At 38.3% G+C, this 14,768-nt stretch overlaps 1 protein-coding gene across 4 annotated transcripts in view; it reads left to right on the top strand.

The window, feature by feature from the left end:
* Nucleotides 1–14,768, top strand: part of CDK13 (cyclin dependent kinase 13) — a 146,936-nt gene that overhangs the window by 50,752 nt on the left and 81,416 nt on the right. The gene's annotated exons all lie outside the window — the stretch shown is intronic.

Raw genomic sequence — 14,768 nt, 5'->3', positions numbered from 1 at the left:
ACTTTGGGAGGCCGAGGCGGGCGGATCACGTGGGAAACCCGTCTCTATAAAAAATACAAAAATTAGCCGGGGGGTGGGCCCTGTATCCCAGTACCGAGAGGGGAGAAAACTTGCAGTGAGCCGAGATTGTGCCACTGCACTCCAGCCTGGGTGACAGAGCGAGACTCCGTCTCAAAAAAAAAAAAAAAAAAATCTTTATAAAATCTTAAATCTTATATTTTAGATGTAAATATACGATCTTTATATAAATCTTACATTTAAATCTTTATGAGATTTTAGAACCAAAGTTTACTGACTATATTCTGAGGTTTGCAAACAGTAAAACTTTTTCTCAAACTAAATCTAACGTAAAGCAGACACAGTGTCTCACATCTATAAGCCAAACACTTTGAGAGTCCAGGGTGTGAGGATCACTTGAGCCCAGGAGTTCAAGACCATCCTGGGTAACATAACGAGAGCCCATCTCTAAAAAAAAAAAAAATCAGAAAATTGGCCCTGCTTGGTGGTACATGCCTTTGGTTCCATTTACTCAGGAGCTGAGGCAGGAGGATCTCTTGAGTGCAGGAGATAGAGGCTTCAGTGATCTGCGATTGCACCCTGCACTCCAACCTGGGTGACAGAGCAAGACCTTATCTGTAAAAACGAAAAGAAAAAGATTAGGTATGTTCTGATTGAACATGGTACTTAGGCTCCTGTCTTCCCCAGCTACACACACAGACACACACACACACACACACTCTCTCTCTCTCTCTCTCTCTCTCTCCCCCTCTCTCTCTCCCTCTCTCTTACTCTGCTGAGGGGCACAATTCAAAATGATTGATAAACTACGTGGTAGTTATTTTGCATAAAGGAACTGTTTGAAAGTACAATATAGAGTTCAGAATCATCATTTTAATTGATGTCACTTCTGTTACTTTTTGTCCCTAGTAAAGCTTTCATTTCTCAGCCTGACTTTTATCCTAGTTTGTCTTTTTAACTTTATTTTTCATTACTACTTATTGTGTGGTTGAAGGGGTACTGGTGTGACTTGAATTAGAATGTCTGGGTCTTGAGACTTAGTGTATTAATGGTGTGGCCTTATTAGCAAGGCTTTTAACCCTTTTGAGTCTGTTATCCCTTCATCCATAAAAGGGAAACATTATCTCTCATAGTAAGAATTAAGACTTTTAAACATGAAAGTTTGTGCAAATGCTGTTTTGCATTAACCTCAGGCTCTAGCCAAATTAGTATATTTGATTTTCCTTCAGCATACCAGGGACGTCCTGCTTTTTTGATCTGTGAGATCACCTCCCTGCCTACTTCTCCAATCCCATCTATGCCATTTTGATTGCCCACCAAGCTTGGCAGACACACACATACCCACACACTCGTTCACACATGCACGCATGCACAATTTGAAAGGCTAATTTCTCATGCCTGAGGTCTCAGCCTGAATGTTGCTTTATTCATTAGTGAGGCCTTACCTGATCATTCTTCCCACTTTCTAGTACGTATAGACACAGACAATTTAATGTTTCCTAATAAGTGGGAATAATTATAATGGTTTGTTACTTACTTGTTTCTGTACGGATAGCTGCGAACCATACCTGTTTTCTTCACTGTTGTGCCTCCTACCTAGCTCAGTGGCTGGACCATAGAATGTGCTGAATGACTAATTGTTGAATGAATATATGAGCTCTATTTTTAAAAATAATCCTATTTATACTTTAATACTTAAACAGTACTACCTGTGAATATATTAATAGTCTTCCTGGTATTATAATTATGGTCATAATTTATTTTCTTTATCAGATTATAAATTCCCTGAGCCTTTGGATTTTGCTTTGTTTTTAGTTTTGTTTCTCCTCAGTGCCTAGTGCTGCATTTCAGAAATCATAGATTTTCATGTTATTTGCACCCTTCATCATCTTTCTTCCTACCATAATCCTGTTTGTAATTCTATGCGTCATGATAAATAAGAATATGTTTTACTATGTGAGAAGTTAGATGTAGGTACCTGGAATTAGTTAAATGCATTAGAGTATGTGAGAGGTTATAAAATTTAAAACATAATTATTTCTTAAATGAATCTAATAATTTTGATGGGAACTATGATGAAGCAACATGATTTTCTGAAAAGGGAACTAGATTTGAAGTCTAATCCTGACCATGCTAGCTGTATGACATTACACTAACTGTGATTGCCATGCTGTGTGGTATTAAACTAAATTTGCTTGTCTAGTTAGAGCATAAAGACAGTTCAGTAACACTGGTTAAATGTTATGGGCTAATCTAAAATGAGTGTATTAGAATGTATAAACATTAAAAAGCAAAAGTTTAGACTTAATGTAAATATGAAAATTAGAAACAATACAAAAATCAAGTAAAAATATTAACTTTTAAAAATATAAACATTTGCATTGTTATAACTAACTAAGTTATTAGTTGTGTAAGAGAAACATCATAAATGCCTGGCGCAGTGGCTCACACCTGTAATCCCAGCACTTAGGGAAGGCCGAGGTAGGTGGATCACCCAACTGAGGTCAAGAGTTGTTCGAGACCAGCCTGGCTAACATGGTGAAACCCATATCAACTAAAAATACAAAAACTAGCCAGGCATGGTGGCGCATGCCTCTAGTCCCAGCTACTCAGGAGGCTGAAGCAGGAGAATTGTTTGAACCCGGGAGGTGGAGGTTGCAGTGAGCTGAGATTGCACCATTGCACTCCAGCCTGAGTGACAGAGTGAGACTCGTCTCAAAAAAAAAAAAAAAGGAAAACATCATAAATATATTTTTTTAAAACTGAGCTTTACTTAAAAATGAGAAAAAGTTAATCATGAAGGTTATTAATTTCAATTAATTATTGAAAGTGAATTTTTTTTTTTTTTTTTTTGAGACCCAAGTCTCGCTCTGTTGCTCAGGCTAGAGTGCAGTGACATGGTCTCAGCTCGTTGCAATCTCTGCCTCTCAGATTCAAGCTATTCTCGTGCCTCAGCCTTCCAAGTAGCCAGGATTACAGGTGTGTGTCACTACACCCATCTCATTTTTAATTTTTATGTTTTTAGTAGAGACAGGGTTTCACTATGTTGGCCAGGCTGGTCTGGAACTCCTGACCTCAAGTGATCTGCCTGCCTTGGCCACCCAAAGTGCTTAGATTACAGGCGTGAGCACCTGTGCCCTGCCAAAAGTGAAATTTTATTTCATCTTAAAAAAGGAATTACTCTTAAGAAACAGAGGGTTAAGTGGTATCACCAAGTCATGGGTATATTTTTGTGCAGAAACTTACAGATGCCGAAGAAGCTTTTTCTTGTTTTTTTGTTTTGTTTTGTTTTGTTTTTTCTTTGAGACAGGGTCTCATTCTGTCACCCAAGCTAGCATGCGGTGGCATGCAGTCAGGGCTCCTGCCTCAGCCTCCCAAATAGCTGGGACCACACACACATGACAGCATGCCTGGCTAATTTTTTAAAAAGTGATTTGTAGGAATGAGGCTTGTCATGTTCCCCAAGGCCGGCCTCAAACTCCTTGCTCGATTGATCCTCCTGCCTCGGCCTCACAAAGTGCTGGGACTTATAGGCGTGAGTCGTTAAACCTGGCCTGAAGAAACTTTTTCTAAACTAATTGGGTAAATGGACAGGGGATAAACTGATTCTGAAATTTCCTCCTGACTCTTTCATCTGCATGTAGTTTCATCTCTTTTAATCACTTTGAGGGGAACTTTGAACCTTTTTGTCTGATTTTTAATATTTTATTGTTAGCAAGGTGGGGTTTTGGGATCAGAGAGAGCCTTTCCTGTTCCTCTAGGTACTCAGTTTCTTCATGTATGGAGGGAGAGTGGGATGCACTTACATTAGTTTCAGTATTTATGTTCATATTTGACTGTTCAAAAAGTCTTTGAACTGTTAGGTGTTTATATTGCAACAGATTATGGATGGAGATGCATTTGCTGAAAATAAAAGAATTATTTTGCAATATAGGGTTTTCTTTGTTACTTTCTTCCTTTCACTGAGGATTACAAAGTTATAGAAAAATACTTTCTGAATGAGTAAAATGATAATTAATTAAATATTAAACATTTTAGTGCTGTTTATAATTCTCTGGGTAGGCTGGGTGTGGTGGCTCACACCTGTAATCTCAGCACTTTGGGAGGCTGAGGCGGGAGGATCACCTGAGGTCAGAAGTTCCAGACCAGCCTGACCAAGAGGCCAGCTGGGTGTGGGGACACGGGCCTGTAATCCCAGCTACTATGGAGGCTGAGGCAGGAGAATCGGTTGAACCCGGGAGGCAGAGGTTGCAGTAAGCCAAGATCGTGCCACTGCACTCCAGCCTGGGCGACAGAGTGAGACTGTGTCTCAAATTATCTTGGTAGAGAAGACTTTTATGCTGTATGAAGTAAAAACTCGAGTCATTGATCTTTATTTCAAGATGTAAATATTTCAGTATTCAGATTAAAAAAATTCCTAAACTGAAATGTACCAGTTTCTGCTGACAAGACCTACACATTAACATTCTTCTTTTTCCTCTTCTGCCCTACCCTCAACAAGGTACTAACTCTGCATAGTAACAGTACTACACAGAGGGGTGGAATCCTAAAACTACGAATCTGTGACCTTATACCTTAACTATAAATTTCACATAAAATCTTCCTACTTAACAGTGTTTTGGTACTTAAACTTAACATGGTATCCTGGACACCCAAACATCAGTATTATAATTACTATCCCGTAATTAATTTAGCTATAATACTTGGAATATTAGTGTTTTTATAATGAGGGAATTCGAGCACTCTAGTGTGGAATTTTCCTAAAAATCAAGAAGACAGTATTATACTATAGTAAATGCTTGTGGCAACATGTCACTGTTTGGTCCGGGGAAGAAGTCCTCACATGTCAGTCACTTCCTCTGTAGTCTCTGATTCCCAAACAGTGTTAGGTGCTCCCGTATACTTGAATTGCATGTCATACATAATTCTATAATAGTACTTTCATATAACTTGTATTTTTGCCTTGTTTTGTTTTTGTTTTGAGACAGAGTCTTGCTCTGTCACCCAGGCTGGAGTGCACTGGTACGATCTTGGCTCACTGCAACCACTGCCTCCCGGGTTCAAGTGATTCTCCTGTCTCAGTCCGCCGAATAGCTGGGATTACAGACGTCTGCCACCATACCCAGCTAATTGTTTTCTATTTTTAGTAGAGACGGGGTTTCACCATGTTGGCCAGCCTAGTTTTGAACTCTTGACCTCAAGTAATCCACCCACCTCGGCCTCCCAAAGTGCTAGGGTTACAGGCATGAACCACCGCGCCCAGCCATAACTTGTATTTTCATATAACTTGTCATGTTTTCATATCTTATTCTTACTGTATTTCTGAGAGCAGGGACTGAATTTTATTCTTTGTGTTCATTGTGTGCAGCACACAGTTGATTATCATTAAATTTTGAGTAAGTGAATGAATGAAATGGAGAGGTAGGAAGGTCCTATGGAATAGGTGGAAAGTTAAAGGTGGGTGCAGTTTGGATAGGTGTAGTGGAGGGCATTCTAATTATTAGTTGTCATGACTTGTTTTTACAAGACAATGAAAGGTCGGCATATCCCCTAAAGAATACCTAGCTTCCAAATTATTTACCTTGTGTTTTTCTAGGTCTGAATTTATATTCCTGCAGTTTAGAACTGCTGATATCTCCTGAGGTTTGAGAAGAAAGCAACATTGATTTGTTCATTCTTTCCACAAATGTTTATTGTGCTAGGTTCTGGATAGATCTGGGCTGGCCAGTGCAGTAGCCACTAGCCACTAGCCACATGTAGCTATTTAAGTTAATTAGTATTAAATACAATCAAAAGTTTAGTTCCTTAACTGCACTATTGATGTTCCAAGTGCTCTGTAGCTACGTGTAGCTACTGGCTACATTTTGGACAGTGAAGTTACAGAACATTTTCATCATTAGCATTGAATAATGTCCATCTAAATACTGGGGATATTAAAGAAACAAACATCTGGTCCCTGACTCAACCTAGTTTCTGGAACCAGAAGAATCAGCAAACACTGCCAGAACTGAATCAGACTAATATATGAATGACAAACCTGTTTCTGCCTCGAGATTTTTCTTTATTGTTAGTTAATCTGTAATTGTCGGAATTTCAGTTGAAGGTGTTGAGTTTCATAAGAAGTGCAAAAACTTAAACAGTAACTCACTGTGGAACCTACCCAATAAGTCAGGGAGCTTTGCTAAGGAGTCTGTTCTTAGCAGCTGTAAACTATGTATCTTTTTTTCCCCTCCTAAAAAGAGAAATGAACTTGCAGGGTTTTTTTAATTGAAAATAAAATGTTCCTGTAACAGTGCGGCTTCCAGCAGCATGTTAAGTAGCAGGGTTGAAAGTCACTCATAAGTTACTTTTTTTTTCTTTTATAGTGAGGGTTACTATATTGTGTTATTCATTATGTTATGTAAAAGATAAAACTTACAAAATAGTCTGCCTTCTACATTTTATTTTTATCTGGCATTTTATGTGAAATTTACAATTAAGGTATAAGGTCAGGCATTCATAGTTTTAGTATTCTCCCCCTCTGTTGGTGTAGTACTGTTACTGTGTAGAGTTAGTACCTTTTTTGGGGTGGGGCAGAAGAGGAGAAAGAAGAATGTCAATGTGTAGGTTTTCTTTACTTGATTATAAAATAAATATTTATCATATATTTGAAAAACAAAGTGTAAAGGAGAAAATAAGATGACCCAGATACTGTCATCATCATTTGTCTATATTTTCCTCTAGTGTCTCTTTTCTCACATCTATATGATTATTTATTACCAAATGAAGGTTCTGCTTCTTTTATTGTCTTATTTAATAAAATGCTTTTGTAATGGCATAATGTCACTTGGGTGAAATGTAGCCTGAACTATATTTTATTCCTCCATTTTGCATATTTAAGTTCCTTTGGGCATTTCATTATAGTTCCTTCTACTGAAGTTTTATGCTTGGATATTCTAGCAGGTACCTGCCACTATTCATATGCCTTTAGTTAAAGCAGAGGCTTCGTGTGCTAAGAAAAGTCCTAATCAATTCTGAATTACTTGTTTGGTTAGGAATGAAGAATTGAGGATAAAAGTCTTACATAATGAGCAGCTGTTGCATCAATCCTAGCAGTCAGTGGGTCATAGATACTAGAACCAGATTTCATTCCATTCTGAATGTCCTTAGGGGTAAACTTTTTTTTTTAACATTTGATTATTTCCTTAAATAGATCAATAGGAATTGAATTGATAGACTGAAGTTTTTAAATTCTGAAACTTCTTGACATATATTACCAAGTTGTTTTCCAGAAAAAGGGTGCCAATTTATACTCCCAAATCCAGGGTACACTCAGCAACCTAGAAGTAGAAGGGAACTGCCTCAACCTGATAAAGGACATCTTACGAAAAACAGGGATATCTGCTTCTACCACTTGTATTCAGCATTGTACTAGAGGTTCTTGCCAGGGCAATTAGTCAAGAAACTGAAATAAAAGGTGTCCAAATGGGAAAGGAAGAAGTAAAACTAGTTTGTGTGTGTGTATATTTATGCATGAAAATAGAGAAAATCCTGTGGAATCCACCAAAACAGTGGACCCCAACCTTTTTGACACCAGGGACTGGTTTCATGCCATTTTTCCACAGACTGTGGGGGAGGTGGGGATGGTTTTGGGGTGATTCAAGCACGTTACATTTATCGTGTACTTTATTTTTATTATTATCGTAATATATAATAAAATAACAACTCACCATAATGTTGAATCACTGGGAGCCCTGAGCTTGTTTTCCTGCAACTAGATGGTCCCATCTCAGGGCGATGGGAGACAGTGACAGATCATCAGGCATCAGATTCTTGTAAGTAGTGCGCAACCTAGATCCCTCACATGCACAGTTCATAGTAGAGTTTGTTCTCCTATGAGAATCTTAATGCTGCTGCTGATCTGACAGGAGGCGGAGCTCGGGGAGTGACTGTAAATACAGTTGGAGGACCAGGCGTGGTGGCTCACACCTGTAATCCCAGCACCTTAGGAGGCCAAGGCAGGCAGATCACTTGAGGTCAGGAATTCGAGACCAGCCTGAACAACATGAGGAAACCCCATCTCTACTAAAAATACAAAAATTAGCTGGGCATGGTGGCGTGCACCTGTAATCCCAGCTACTTGGGATGCTGAGGCAGATTTCACTTGAAACCGGGAGGCAGAGGTTGCAGTGAGCTGAAATCGTGCCACTGTACTCCAGCCTGGGTGACAGAGGGAGACTCCATCTCAAAACAAAACAAAAAACAGTTGGAGCTTTACTCACCCGCCGCTCATCTGCTGTGTGGCCTGGTTCCTAACAGGCCACAGGCCAGTACTAGGATTGGGGACCCCTGCACTAAAAAACTGTTAGAACTAATAAGTAAGTTCAGCAAAGTGGCAGCATAAAAGATCAATATGCAGAAATCAGTTGTTCTGTATACAAGTGATGAACAAAGTAGAATTAAGAAAACAATTTAAAAAGGCCTTAAAGAGAATAAAATATCTAGAAATAAATTGATGAAAGAAGTGCAAGACATGTATCTTGAATACTAGAAAACATAATTGAAAGAAATTGAAGACAATGGAAAGGCATTCCATGTTCATCGATTAGAAAATTCAGTATTATTAAGATGGCAGTACTTCTGAAAGTGATCTACATATTCAACACAATTCCTATCAAATCTCAGCTGACTTTTTTTCAGAATCTGACAAGCTGATTCTGAAATTGATATGCAAATTCAAAGGAGCTAGAATAACGAAAAGAATCTTAAAACAGAGGAACAAAGTTGGAACCCTCACACTTCTCAATTTTAAATCTTCCTACAGGCTGGGCACGTTTGCTCATGCCCATAATCCCAACCCCTTGGAGGCCAAGGTGGGAGGATCAGTTGAGTCCAGGAGCTTGAGACCATCCTGGGCAACATAGTGAGACCCTGTCTCTATTTTTATAAATTTACATAAATTAAAAAAAGATCTTCCTACAAAGCTAGAGTGCTCAAGATTGTGTGGTACTGGCGTTATGATAAACAGATAAATCAATAATAGAATTGGGAGTCTGGAAATTCCACACATTTTATAAGCTCAATTGATTTTCGACAAGGTGGCAGGATGATTCAGAGGGAAAGAATAGCTTTTCAGCAACTGGTGCTGGGATAACTGGATATCCACACACAGAAGAATGAAGTTGGACCCCTTCATACCTCATACAATAATTAACTTAAAATGGATCAGTGACTTAAATGTAAGCGCTAAAACCATAAACCTATTAGAAGAAAATGTAGGAGTAAGTCTTTATGATCTTGGATTGGGCAGATGCTTATTAGATATGACACCAAAAGCAGGGGCAACAAAAGAAAAAAAATAGATAAATTGAACTTCATCAAAATTAACTTTTTTCCTTTAGTGGACATTATCATCAACATGAGAAGACAGCACTTAGAACAGGAGAAGATATTTGTATATTGTGTATCTTGGGACTTGTATCTTAAATGTATAAATAACTCTTAGAACTAAATAATGAAAAAAGACAACCTGATTAAAAAGTGGGCAAGGGATCTGAACATACATTTCTCCAAAGAAGATATGCAAATGGCCAATAAGCACATGAAAAGATGTTCAACAACTTAGTTATTAGGGAAATGCAAATCAAAACCACAGTGAGTTACCACTTTATATCATTAAGATGGCTATTATAAAAAACAAAACACCACCAACAACAACAAAAAAAAACCCTAGGAAATGTGTTGTCGAGGATGTGGAGAAATTGGAACCCTTACTCATTGCTATGGAGGGAGTACAATGGTGCAGTTGCTTTGGAAAACAATATGGCCTTTCCCCCCAAAAATCAAAAATAGAATTCTAGAAATTCTACTACTGGACCTCCAAAAGAATTGTCACTAGGTGTGGTGGCTCATAGCTATAATCCCAGCACTTTGGGAGGAGGCCAAGGTGGGAGGATAACCTGAGACCAGGAGTTCAAGACCAGCCTGGGCAACATAGCAAGACCACATATCCTCAGAAAATTAAAAAATTAACCAGGTGAGGTGGCACATGCCTGTAGTCCCAGCTACTCAGGAGGCTGAGGTGGGGGGATCGCTTGAGCCCAGGAGTTTGAAGCTGCAGTGAGCTATGATCACTCCATTGCACTTCAGCCTGGGTGACAGAGTGAGACGTTGTCAAATAAAACGTTTAAAAAATAATAATAAAAAATTGAAGGCTGGGTGCGGTGGCTCATGCCTGTAACCCCAGCACTTTGGGAGGCTGAGGTGGGCGGATCACCTGAAGTCAGTTCAAGACCAGCCTGGCCAAGATGGTGCAACCCCGTCTCTACTAAAAATATAAAAATTAGCTGGGCACAGTGGTGGGCACCTGTAATCCCAGCTACTCGGGAGGCTGAGGCAGGAGAATTGCTTGAACCCGGGAGGCGGAAGTTGCAGTGAGCCGAGATTGCGCCACTGCACTCCAGCCTGGGCGACCGAGTGAGACTGTGTCAAAAAAAAAAAAAAAAAAGGAAACCGCATTTCCAAGAGATTTGTAAGCTCATGTTCATAGCAGCGTTATTCACAGTAGCCTCAAGGTGGAAGCAACCTAAGTGTCCTTGGATGGAAGAATTGATAAGCAAAATGTGGTATGTACCTACAATTAAGTACTCTTAAGCCTTGAAAATGAAGGAAATTTTTACACATGCTTACAACATGGATATATCTTGAGGACATACCAAGTGAAATAAGCCAGTCACAAAGATAATATATGTATGATTATACTTAGGTACCTACAGTAGTCAAATTCATAGGGTCAGAAAGTAGAATGATGGCTACTAAGGGCTTAAGGGAGAGAGGAATGGGGAGTTAATGAGTTTCAGTTTTGCAAGATGAAAAGAGTTCTGGAGAGGGGTGGTAGTTATGGTTGCACAACAGTATGAATATGCTAATGCCACTGAACTGTACACTTTAAAATGGTTAAGATTATGTTGTGTGTATTTCGCCACAATTTAAAAAAATTAAACGAGATGAAGTGATACATGCTATTTGGATAAACCAAGAAAACATGCTAAGTGAAAGGAAGCTAGTTACAACAGACTATGTATTATATGATTCCATTTATATGAAATATCTAGAATAGGCGCCAAATATTATCAGAACATAGATTGGTGATTGCCAGAGACATGGGGAGGGGATTGGAAATGGAGAATGACTGCTAATGCGTGTGAGGTTTCTTTCTAAGGTCATGAAAATGTTCTAAAATTCATTGTAGTGATGATGGTTGCAGAACTCCAAGTACACTCAAACCAATTGAACACTTTAAGTGGTTGAATGTATGATATGTGAATTATATCTCAATAAAGCTGTTATTTAAGGAAAAAAACGATAACTAGCTCCTATGAATTCTGTGTTTAATGAAAATACAGTCCAAATTGAGAGGGATAAAGACTGGGGTGAGGGGCGTCTCTGTGTTGTAAAAGATGAGACTGTAAAGGTGCTAGACCTTTGAATACTATGCCAAGGAACCAAAATATCAAAAAACTTCTACTTTTTTCAAAAAATAATACAGTGCTTATTGTACATTTCAACCAGCATTTATAGTGATTTTATTTTATCTTTGGGCATTTGATAGGCAAAAAATGCTGTCTTTTTTTTTTTTTTTTTTTTTTTTTTCTGAGACAGTTTCACTCTATTGCCCAGGCTGGAGTGCAGTGGTGTGGTCTCGGCTCACTGCAATCTCCGACTCCCGGGTTCAAGCGATTTTTCTGCCTCAGCCTCCTGAGTAGCTGGGACTACAGGCACGTGCCACCACGCCCAGCTAATTTTTGTATTTTTAGTGGAAACGGGGTTTCACCATGTTGGTCAGGCTGGTCTCGAACTCCTGACCTCGTGATCTGCCCGCCTCAGCCTCCCAAAGTGCTGGGATTACAGGTGTGAGCCACTGCGCCCAGCCTGTCTTGTCTTTTTAATACATATTTTTTAATTTTTGTGGAGCTTGAACAGTTTCTGATACTTACAGGCCGTGTGTATTTCTCTCTCTCTCTGTTTTTTTTTTTTGAGACGGGGCCTTGCCCTGTCACCCAGGCTGCAGTACAGTGGCGCAATCATCTCAGCTCACTGCAGCCTTGACCTCCTGTGCTCAAGTGATCCACCTGCCTCAGCCTCCCGACGAGCTGGGATGACAGGCACATTCCAGCACGCCTGGCTGATTTTTGTAATTTTTTGTAGAGATGTGGTTTCAACATGTTGCCGAGGCCAGTCTCGAACTCCTGGGCTCAAGTGATCCACCCGTCTTGGTCCCCCAAAATGCTGGGATTACAGGCGTGTGCCACTGTGTCCAGCCCATATATATTTCTTTAACCATGTATTTTCATGTTTAGGTCCTTTGCTCTTTCTTAACTAGGGTATTAGTGTTTTTCTTAATTGATTTTAATTATGTGTTTTACATAGTAAAAATGTTCATCTTTTGACTAACATTAAAAGCTATTCAGGCATCTGGTTTTCCTGCTCTCTGTGTTTTTCTTATGTTAGTGATCAATAAATTTTTGTGAGGGGTGAGTTGAATTGAGAAGAAAAATATGTATAAAATAGATTGTAGTCTTTCAGAATAATCAAATAATTAGAAGATGATAGAGGAATGTGTTTTAGTTAAGATACACCAAATAATGTCTTAAAGGAAAAAAGCTCAAATCTTAATTTGGAATGACTTTCTTCTCTGGGTTTCAAGGAAATGTAGAGTTAGTACCACGTGTTGAAATTTAAAGAACATAGATCAGAATGTGTTAGATGCCCATCAGGAGATGACACATGGCAAAGGGACTGTTAGGAGTTTAATGGAAAGGGAAACTGGGGGCAAGTAGGGAAGGGAGTTGGATAGGACTGGAAAGTAGGGTGGGGAGTACGTTTGCCATGTCACTATTTCCTGAACAGTGCAGTAGAGCACTAGAAATATGTGCTCTTGGAACAGGTAGTATAAGGTAATAGTGATGGTAATATGTATAATGGATTAAGAGCATGAATTAGAATCCTATACTCTGTTATCTTCATCTGGAAAATGGGGTAATAATGCCTAACTCATAGGTTTGTTGTAATTATTTAGTGATATAGTGCATGTGAAGTACTTCACATAGAATATGGCACATAGTAAGCACACAGCAGTAAAGTTTAGCTTGGTAGTAGATTGATTTTGAGGGCAGAATTAGATTATTAATATAATAATTATTAGGCAGGTAGGATGGAATTTTGGAAGAAATAAAAATTTTAGTTTTAGTCCTCTAGTGAAATTTTATTATGTGGAGATCAGACCTCAGGAATGGAGTTGATCCAGAAGTTAAAAAAAAAAAGAAAAAAAAAATTTTCTGAAAGCTTAGAAGCAGTCTCTAATTGTGAAGAGTTTCAGTCACATCTGGCTAGTTGTGAGTAATTGGTTAACACACCAGAAAGAAAAAAACGAGTCATTGGTTGCGATCAAACCCAAAATGGCAGCAAAAGGAAGACTGACAAGTGAAACTCAGGAGCAGATAATAAGGGGAATGCAAAGAGCAGATGCCTTGGTACAGGTTAGAAATGGAGAGTAGAAGAGGAAGTTAAGGAGCAGATACTGTTGACATTGAGATAACTATAGCCAACAAGAACAGATAGAATTCTGCAGTTAAATTCTGCATTGGGAGAAATGCCAGCAGTGAAGGGTGGAAGTGGCAGAGTGCCATTTAGAGCACATTAAGCTAAAAGATACCTGTTATGTTGCTGTGCAGTTTTTGGTACCTCTTGGAGGAAGCTAATGATTAACTGCTGTTTCTTCATTGTGAAAAGTAGAGGACAATGAGGCTGGGGGATTGTTTTACTTTGGCCACACAGTGGTTGTGTCAACATGGGCAAATTATTTATTGTCTCTGAGCTTGAGTGTTACAAGAAGATCATTATACTTTTTGGGTTGTTGTGAGACCTAAGTGAGACAATATGTGAAGTATTTTCACCATTCTTTCTTCATGATTACTATTAGAGTCAACCTATATGTACTAGGATGTCACTGTTACTATGCCATGTGATAGGAGAGACTTTATATAGTAGTTGATCCATCATACAGTTACTATATAAAACTTTCAGGTTTCTTATTTGTTTTAGTTTGTGTTTAGAATTCTGTTGAAAGTCAGATGTTAAAGTTTGGGAGTACCAGGTGTTATATATTTATAGAAATATATCATCTGATGTTGAAGAGAAATATGAACTGTGGCATAACTTTTAAACAAGGAGGCATAGTTCTTCTTTATATTTCATTAAAGATTTACTATGAAAGTACATAAGGCGGGGCAAAAAGAAGAAAATAATTTCCGGTAAATGTAAGAAAAAAAAAGAAAAAATATCCAGGCTCACCATAATAAAAGAAATGTAATTTAAATGATACAAACTTTTTATCTCTCAAAAGTGGTAGTGTTTTAAAAAATTTTTCTCACTTGATTTTTTTAGAATTATAAAATTATATTTGGTTTAGTTAAAACAATGGAAATATAGAAATAAAAAGCATAAATGAATAGAACGGGAATGTGCATATCTAGCAGATAAGAATACCATGGCCAATGATGAAGAGACACCAGAGTCACGTTTTTTCAGTTTCCACACAATTTTTTGTGCAAAACAAGCATGCGCATTGTTCTATTCATGAATTTCTTCAAAATTGAGGCATTAATATGCAATATTAGATATCTTTATATGCCATGATATAGCCACTTAAAAAACAGAGATAGTATTCTGTAATTCTGTAATTTGGATATATTTTGTATTTTGTTAGGCTT

The sequence above is a fragment of the Hylobates moloch genome, unplaced genomic scaffold (assembly GCF_009828535.3).
Source record: "Hylobates moloch isolate HMO894 unplaced genomic scaffold, HMol_V3 SCAFFOLD_1, whole genome shotgun sequence".
Classification (NCBI taxonomy): Eukaryota; Metazoa; Chordata; class Mammalia; order Primates; family Hylobatidae; genus Hylobates; species Hylobates moloch.
The sequence above is the reverse complement of the archived record's forward strand: the minus strand, read 5'-3'. Positions and strand labels throughout refer to the sequence as shown.